This window comes from Gossypium hirsutum, chromosome D13 (assembly GCF_007990345.1).
Source record: "Gossypium hirsutum isolate 1008001.06 chromosome D13, Gossypium_hirsutum_v2.1, whole genome shotgun sequence".
NCBI lineage: Eukaryota > Viridiplantae > Streptophyta > Magnoliopsida > Malvales > Malvaceae > Gossypium > Gossypium hirsutum.
The window spans coordinates 38,418,511-38,427,546 of NC_053449.1; positions in this window are offsets into that span (position 1 = coordinate 38,418,511).

Here is a 9,036-nt window from a genome sequence, read left to right on the forward strand (position 1 = left end):
ATAATCTTTCATGATTTTATTTGTTTAAGCTATTTATGATGGCAACTTACTTACGCACTTTGCTCAAACAACATCACAATCAAACACCACAAGGTTTCAATACTAAGCAAAGATAGTTTTTTCCATTTTAAAAAAGAAAGTACAATGAATATAAGGAAATCACGAGTTAGCACTAGTATCATTGGGGTCAGCGAGATCTTCATCATCTTCTTCTTCCATTCATTCGTTACCATTTTCTTCACATCCAGTAGTGGAAGCTACACTGATCTCAGTAGGAGTATCAACAAAATAAACCTTGCTAGAATTTTTCCACTCTTCAACAAAATCCTCCCAAGCAGCTCCAGAAAGAAAGCGAATATCAAAATCTAGCTGAGCACCCATGAGGTGACTGAGAGCATCAAAACTTATCCTGCGAGCATCAAAGGGACCGCCAACCACTTAGGCATGTAGTAGAAAAATTGACTTTAAATATATCAGGTAATCTTGAAAGCTTTGCATTGTATCAACCTTATATTCTTTCAAGGCTTCTTCATAGTTCTTTTCCAAATTAGCCACAACAAGTTTATGCTGCTGACCTATGGATTTCATGGTCTCTTTCAAAATAATCTTATCAGCTTGCATACCTCCAATCTCTTCATGTGATTTTTTGATTTCTTTTTTTTGAGAGAGTAAGACGATCCTTTTACCTCATATTCTAATCCACTAGTTTCCTATTTTCTTCATCTAATTGTTTATGTAGTTCATGAGCCTTTTTAGGGCCCCATGATATATTGATGGGCATTCTTATATTCCATCTTTCTGACTTTCTCTTTGCCAATACCTTCACCGAATCCTATACTAACCACACTAGCTTCAACCAAAGCCACCTGAAGGGATAGTATAAGTTCCTTCAAGGATGGTTTCTTTACGCAGCTAAAGGATGCAAAAGGACAAACATACTATTTTGCTTCTCGGGGCATAAATTCTTTCTACTTTCTACTTACCTCAGTAGGGCAATAAGGAAACTTCTGCATACTCAGGTGCTCGCGTCAAGGAAATAATGTTTGTGTCTCACCACCAGTGGACCTAAATTTCAGTGAACCCCCAAGAGGACCATGCTGAACAATTATACCAAAGGTGTCCTTAGTTGGTGGTCTTGGTAGAGGTGGGGACACATAAGGAGAAGGAACCACAAGAGGGAATATAACAATGGTTGCCACACCACCAGATGATGTAGCACGATCCTTTCACTTTTTTGGCAAAGTTACTTTATAAGGCTACCCTTGTCTTCGTTGCTTAATATAACATTGGCAGCTCCAACAATAGTATTTTATTTCTTTCAACTACTTGCACTTCCTTCCCTAGCAGAAGCACTAGAAGGACCCCTAATCTACCACAAATAGATGTGGAAAATTAGGCTTTTTCAACACACTTAAGATGTCACATCCAAAAATTAGGCCTAGGAATTTCAAGGGTAAAATGGGAATTTTTGCTCAATTGTACTTGAAATTCCGTAGCATGGTAAACTAGAAATGTCTTCGTCTATGGCTTTTAGAAAATTAAATCAATTCTTGAAAATGAGTTCCAAAATACCTTTAATTTAGAATAGAGGATTATTTTGTAAATAGGGTTAAAAGTAGCAGCACCAAAAGAGTAAATTTACCAAAATTTAAAATTCAACCTAATATTTCTCCACCTATAACAAACCCACAATAGTTTCTTCCCCATATTATTGTGTTGCCGTCCCTTGCTCCCTAAACTCCTCTCAATTTTATTTTTCAAACCTTAATTCCATTGATTTTTTTCATCCTCATAACATTAAATCTCCATAGAATTTCACAAGAAACAGCCAAAACACCATTGATTTCTTTATCTCTCAAACTTTAGGTTTTTTAGCTTTTTGATCAAATGCTCGATTCTTCTTCAACTAAGGAAATGTTTTGATTTTTTTTATTTTTTAATGTTATTTAGCTGTTAAAATTAAGTTTTCACCTATTGAATCGAATATTTTGAATAAAAGCTGAAAATTAGGTCGTTAATGGTGGATTTTAAGATTTTGAGTAAAAACGAGGTTTCAAAGTGTTTTTTTCATTATTTTTGATGTGATTAGAAGGTTTCTAAATATTCCTTACAATTTCATTAAAGAATTCCAACGTTTTATTGAATTTTTGAGAAAATTGCCATAGTATGTCGAAAATTATGGAACCATGAATCTGTATAGTTTTGGGTAGTTTGAAGGTTGAGAATCAGTAGTAGATGAATAATTAGATGAATGGAATCAGTTTTAGGCAAAAGAAATAAGTAGGTCTGAGATATTTGCGTTTCAAGTTTGCTATGTCAAAAGTTCCAATTCCAAGAGAATCTAGCTCAGATTTGTGTTTTTGATTGATTTAGGAGAGTCTTTGGCTGAATGTTGATTGTGCTTGTTGGATGATTTACTTGTTGAAGCTTCAGAATCATTAAGACCTTCTACGAGTAAAGCGAAAGGCATGGAAAAGCTAGTTTGAGCTTTCGGTGACTAGGCAAAAACGTGAACGATAAATGTTTGGAATCTCTATTTGTTGTAGATGCAGTTCATTGCATTAATTGGGAACTTAGGTGTAGTCTAAACCCCTATTCTAAGTTTCGAGTGTAAAGCTTTCATATATCCCTTGGTTCTGTGTTGTGTAATAAGAATTAAAATGTGATATTATGACATGTGAAATATGTTTGTGATAGCTGTTGCGAAAGTGTTAATTGTGGGCATGTTGTACATGCTGATTGACAGAGATAATGTTGTGTTTATAATATAAGTATGCAGTGATAAAGTGAAGAAAAATGGTAAGCGATTATGTGGTTTAATGTGGATACTTTGGCCTTGTGATTTTATGGGACCATTGGATATAGTTGGTATGTCATAAGATTATGAGTACTCATATTTATGTTGTGGTTTTGGGGTACTAAGGCTCGAGACAGTTTTAGAGAGAGAAGGGAATATGAGCTAAGCTTCATTCACCGGGATATGTTGGTGTGTTGGAGAGTGTTAGCTATGTGCTACACTTTTGGGATATGTTCGACTCAATGAGTCATTTGGTGTGTTGGAGATCCGTGTATCCGATGTGCGGTGGTAGAGCCCACTCTTATGTTTCATAACCTCAAGTGTCAATGTATTATTAAATGTAATACTATAAAATATGATGTATGCATAAATGTATAGGCATAATGTTGAATGGGCTGTTAAATATTGCATGAATGTTATAGTGAGTCGATATGGTAAACTAAGTATGTGAATGTTCCTTTTTCGTTTTCATTTAACGTATGACTTCATGTTTATTTGGTGGTTATTTCGACCATTTACTAAGCTTGTTAAGCTCACCCACTTCTTTTAAACATTTGTAGACTGTTAGCGTTGCGGTGTGAGCAGTGCGAAAACTTTCAAGGGATTGATCCAAGTAGTTTAGCATTTGAGTAGGTATTTTACAGTTATTATTTTGAATTATGGGAGTAAGGCAATGTGGTAGACTTTTAGCTGATTATTGCCATGGTGTTTTGGATGTTTACATGAATTTATTGCTCTTAGGATTTGTGGATATTGATCTTGGTATTTTGATTTCTTGTTCAGACATATTTGTGATGCTTTGAACTGCCATTATAGTTATTTTGATGATTGTTTGATGAGATAATAAACAGATGTTGAGTAGAGACAAATTAGAATGGACTAAATGCTTTAATATCGATACCTCCATGATATTCGAGGTTTTAATATCGATACCTCTATGATATTTTGAATGTGCAGGAAGTCAGTAACATAATTTGGTATCGATACCATATTATGAGTATTGATTCTCGGGGTAAAAACATTGATACTTTTTGAAATGTACCGATAAATTCTTGAGTTTTGATTTTAAGTGAGAAATAGAATGCTAATTTGGTACCAATTTTCAAGGAGGTATCGATACCATCTATGAGAATTACCGATACCTTAGATTCAGTATTGATACCTACATGATTTATTCAAAATTTAATGTTAAATGGTTTAAAAGCATGATTAAATCATATTATAAGCTCGTCTGGTGTATGTTTAGTATGATTTTATGTTTCTTAGGGTATTCATGACTTAGAATCTCTATAAATGGTTGAATGAAATTTTATGATGTTAATCGCGTGTCATTGAGATGTTATACTTTGATGATAACGAGACGGTGGTGTAGCGTCTTGTTACTCGGGCTCGGTGATCAGGCCGGGTATAGGGTGTTACATAAGGATCTTTTTCTCGAGCAAAACATAGTTTTTACCTTAGTTTTTCGTTATTTTCATATTTTCATATTTTTCGGGTAATAAGTGAAAATATATCATTTTTGTCTATTTTTAAACCCAAATTGTCTAATAGTGCCATTGGGAGGTCTAACATGTGTTTGAGTGATGTAATGAGGTGTCAAAGGTCGAAAACGAGCGAGAACGACATCTAAGGCAAGGGTATTCCAATATCCAACCCCTAGATTCGCAATACCTTCGGTAGTATAGAAGACCAAGAAGGCCATTTAGTGGTATCGCGACATTCTCTTTAGGTATCGCGATAACTACCTCTCAAGGAAGACCACCAAGTTCAAAATTTCCTGAAATATCACGATATCCTCTTCTGGTATCGCAATATCGCCTTTGTCAAAGGGACAAATTGGACAAAAAGGGGCAACCTTTGTCTACCCGACCCACCAATCACACAAGGCTCATGTACGGGTAATTTTGGCATCGAAAATTCATCAGAACACCCTTTAAAACAACCAAAAATTGCTAAGGAGGAAAGAGACATTTTAGCTTAGTTTTAGGTTTAGGTTTAGGTTTAGGTTTAGGTTTCTCTAGGTTTTCTTTAGTTTTTCTCTATACTTTTCTAAGGTTTTTTATTTTTCTCTTCTTCTACGTTAGATTAGAGTTTATTTTTCTGCATTTACTTCTTGTTTTTTATGTTCTTTATGTTAGTTAAGTTAGTTAACACTGTAGCTAAGGTTTATTTACATTTTGAGTCCCTTTACCTTGCTTTCAAAAGTCTTTAAGCTTTAGTTTAATGTATTTCAGTTTATTTTACTTCAAATATGTTAAACTTGTCCCTTTTATATTTCTTGCTTTAGATTTATTTGTTAAATGCTCTTGGTTTCATGATATTTAAGTTTTATTGCATACAAATCTTAACTTTCACATTTTTCTCAAGTTTTACATTAATGGTTGCTTTGTTTTCTATTGTTATGTTTATTTTCTTAACTTTGAGCATGTATAAAGAGGTTGGTTGATGGAGATGTGGATAAACTAAAATCTTTGGACAAAGGATTAAATTGTAACAAATTAGACTAATTTGAATAGAACTAAGAACTTAGGTAGTGAAACCCGTAAGGGAATATTATGATAAAGTGAAACCAGAAGGTAATCTTGTCAGGCACTTGTTCGTTATCTCTGATTAACCGACAAGATCGAAAGACAAACTGAACCTAGTTCGTTTAAATCGATAAAATTCAGATTGGAAGATAAAATGGAGTCACTTGGTAATTTACGTGATTTATGTCCCTAGTCCAAGATGTGGTGAACCAAATCAAAGTCAATCAACCCCCATTAGTCATTTGCTAAATAGTCACTCTAGTTTACATTTATTGTAATTTAGTCTCTAGAGTAGAAAAATTAATTTTCTTGCAAACTTATCTATTTAGAATCACCATAATATAAAATCGTATTAGTAGCCACTTAGCCTTTATTATGTATGCTAGTTATTGCTCAATCGCCTCTTTCTTTGGGTTCGATCATTGGAATACTTCGATGTTTCCTTATAACACTATAAATATTACAACGGTCATGTATGCTTACAGTAAAACCAAACTTCAAAAATTGTTTCATAAATTAGTTGTTTTAATGCGCACGCTCGCAACTGGTCAACCCCCTTGTACATTTTGCATAAAAGATCAAACGTCCATGTATTTGTCGATTTCCATGGATAAACTTGTTGATTTCCCCGAAGCCTCTTCAACAACACAAGCGATGCTTGCATTACCAACAAGTCTATTATTAGTACCAATATAAATCATAAGGGGATTCGCGCTAAGTTCTTGATCCCCTACAGGTTTAGAGGACCATAGACGAAGCTTTAATTTACAAAAGGTATAAAAATAACTTTTAGGCTCCTCATTTTTCCCTAAAAGAACAAGTACTAACTCATTAGTGGCTCCACGTGGTCGCACAAATTGCGCGGGCAAAACTGACATAGTGTCTACACCATTGTTATCATCAATTGGCCGCCATCCATTAGTGCTCTAATCTATGAGGCAATAGTGAAACACATTTCTAACAGTTAACACCTCCTCTAGCTTCAATACACAACCTTGGAAAAACTTATAAAATTGAGCCCACTCCACCTCCGATATAATTTCTTGTCTTCGCAGGCACACACTCTTGCTAGGTGTGGACCATTCAATGGGAAAATCAAAACCAAATCCAAATTTATTCTTTATCTGTATGTATTTAAAACAATTCGGTCGAAGGTTCAAAGATCAGTTGGAAATAATCGATTCCAATCCATCGCAATGAGTAAAATAAAATAGGCCTAGAGAACCACTTTGATTACAGGATTTGAGTTGGTATAGATTTTGGAAAACAAAAATCAACGGCACCTCTTCTTGTCGACCACATTCAATGAAGTAGGTCACTGCAACCCATCATGAGAAGCCGGATAGTTGCCCCCAAGCTATTTCATACTCATCAAAAAAATGGAAAAAGAAGGGGTGGAGTGGAAGATGAAAATATACTTCTAGTTTGTGTAAGGAAAGTAGAAATATTTCATCAGTGGTGTCACTCAATTGCCTCAACCCTTCAACAATCGAGAAGTCATAAGCAAATTTGGGTATTTGAATCTTCCAAGCAGCCAAATGACGACTCATCTCTTTGTGCCTAGTGGTGCAAACATACGCTTTCACCTTCACTGGAGCATTTGCTTCATGGCATTGTGAAGGCTCACTCCCTAAACCACCACGGTTACTCTAAATGCTACGACCACCTTTTCTCAACCTAACCATCATGCCGAACTAAACCTAGAATAACTACAAAGAAAATTTAGAAATTTTAAGAAATTTACCTCTGAATCACAATTATCCTTCTCAATAGCAGCTCATTCTAAAAAAAATTCAAATCTAAATAGTTTAATGTTTAGGGTTAAGGTAACCTCTATTTTAAAAAAATTCACAACTTGACAATTTGTGTGTTCAAGAATGAAGGCACAATCAGCTTTATATAGTTGTACCTCTCCTCAACATGTGATGAAGCGTATATGTCAATTTAAAGCGAAAAATGTATGAGATAAGTTTCATTCTCAGATATTTCCCACTTCACGAAGCCAAGTTCTCAAAAGAGTCACTTTATAACTCTTCTTTGAAATAGGTGGGGAATAAATTGTTATGATGTTCGCCATTACCGACTCGCTACCCCAGTTACTCGACTGGGACCGACCCGTAGCCTACATAGTTCACATCTTGGGTTTGCACGTGATGAGTTTACATCCTCTCATAAACTCGCATAGGGTGGGTTCTCACCACCATGCAGGCAAACCCGCATGTAGAGAACATGTGTTAATCTTAGAATAAGATACGTGTTGACATACCTAGAGGCCTACCTACAACGTCACATCTAGGAACCTTATCATATAAATATAGAAATTATCACCCTTTAGAGATAGACACACTAAAACACTCAACACTTATAATCAATTCACTTAACCATTTAACTTACTTTAAATTAAATAATCAAAACTTAACCAAATGTATCAACTAAGTTGTTTTGACGATCTTTTGTAGACCCCTAGAAATATATCTGCTTTGGTTTTTTTATTTTTCTTAAAAGTGGTTTCATTAAAGATAGAAAACGAATTCCATTGTAAGAGTTCAAACTCTGTTGAATAATTCTTCTTAAATATTGTCCTATCCTACTATTTGCATTTATTACATTAATTTTGTGTTATTAAAATGCTTGTGTTAATATCATATTATATTTTCTAAGTTAGTTTTTATATTTTTTTATAAGATGATATACTTAAAAGATTAAAAACTGCTACTGGTAGGCAAAATCCCTTCACATGTCAATCTTGAGAGGGATTGCTTTCTTATGGATATGGTTACAAAAGATGGTTTTGGAATTTAGATCTCTTTTGTCGTTGGTTACCAGAGGATATAGTTAGAAGGATTGTAGGGGTCCCCCCTAAACCTTTCCGCAGGGCCGGATAGAGTTATATGGGCCAGGTTTACAACCAGGTCCTTTTCTATTAAAAGTGCATACTGGAAACTTTGCGAGAGGACGTGGAATCCGAAGGACGACTTATGAAAAATTTTGTGGAATTTTTAGGGACCAAAACGGGTTAGATTCTTCATTTGGATGGCACTTAAAGAACGTTTTCTTACTAATGTTGAGCACATGAGAAGGGGGATAGGGAGCAGTAGTTCTTGTGGATTTTGTGGTCATGACTTTGAGGATGTTCTACATGTTATCAGAGATTGTAGTGTAGCTAGAGATATTTGGCTACAAGTGATTCTTGAATATAAGCGCAAATGGTTTTTTTTGGATATTTGAAAGAATGGCTTGTGGCTAATTTGCAAAATCAATTGCAGATTTTGTTTGGAGAGGTGGATTGGTCATGCCTTTTTGGACTAATAGCTTGGCGTATTTGGAGAAACCGAAATTTACATGTGTTTCAGGGAATCTCGTGGAGTATTGACAAAGTGATCAAAGTCTCACATAGTTGGGCTAAACATTATGTGTTTGATTGTAAGGTGAATGGGACCAAGAGAAATGGCACAAATTCCTACCCAATATTTGCAGTTACTTGGATCTAGTTAAACATGGATGGCACTGCCCAGGTGGCCTCTAGTTTTGCTGTTGTAGGGGGGTTATGCGTGACACGAAAGGGAATTGGATTTTAGGATTCAGTAAGTTTCTGGGAATATGTTCAGTATTAGAGGTTGAGTTATGGGGTATTTTTTAGGGCTTGTCTCTTCTATTGGAGTAGAGATTTGATAGAGTGTTGATCAGTACAGATAGCATGGAAGCAATTCA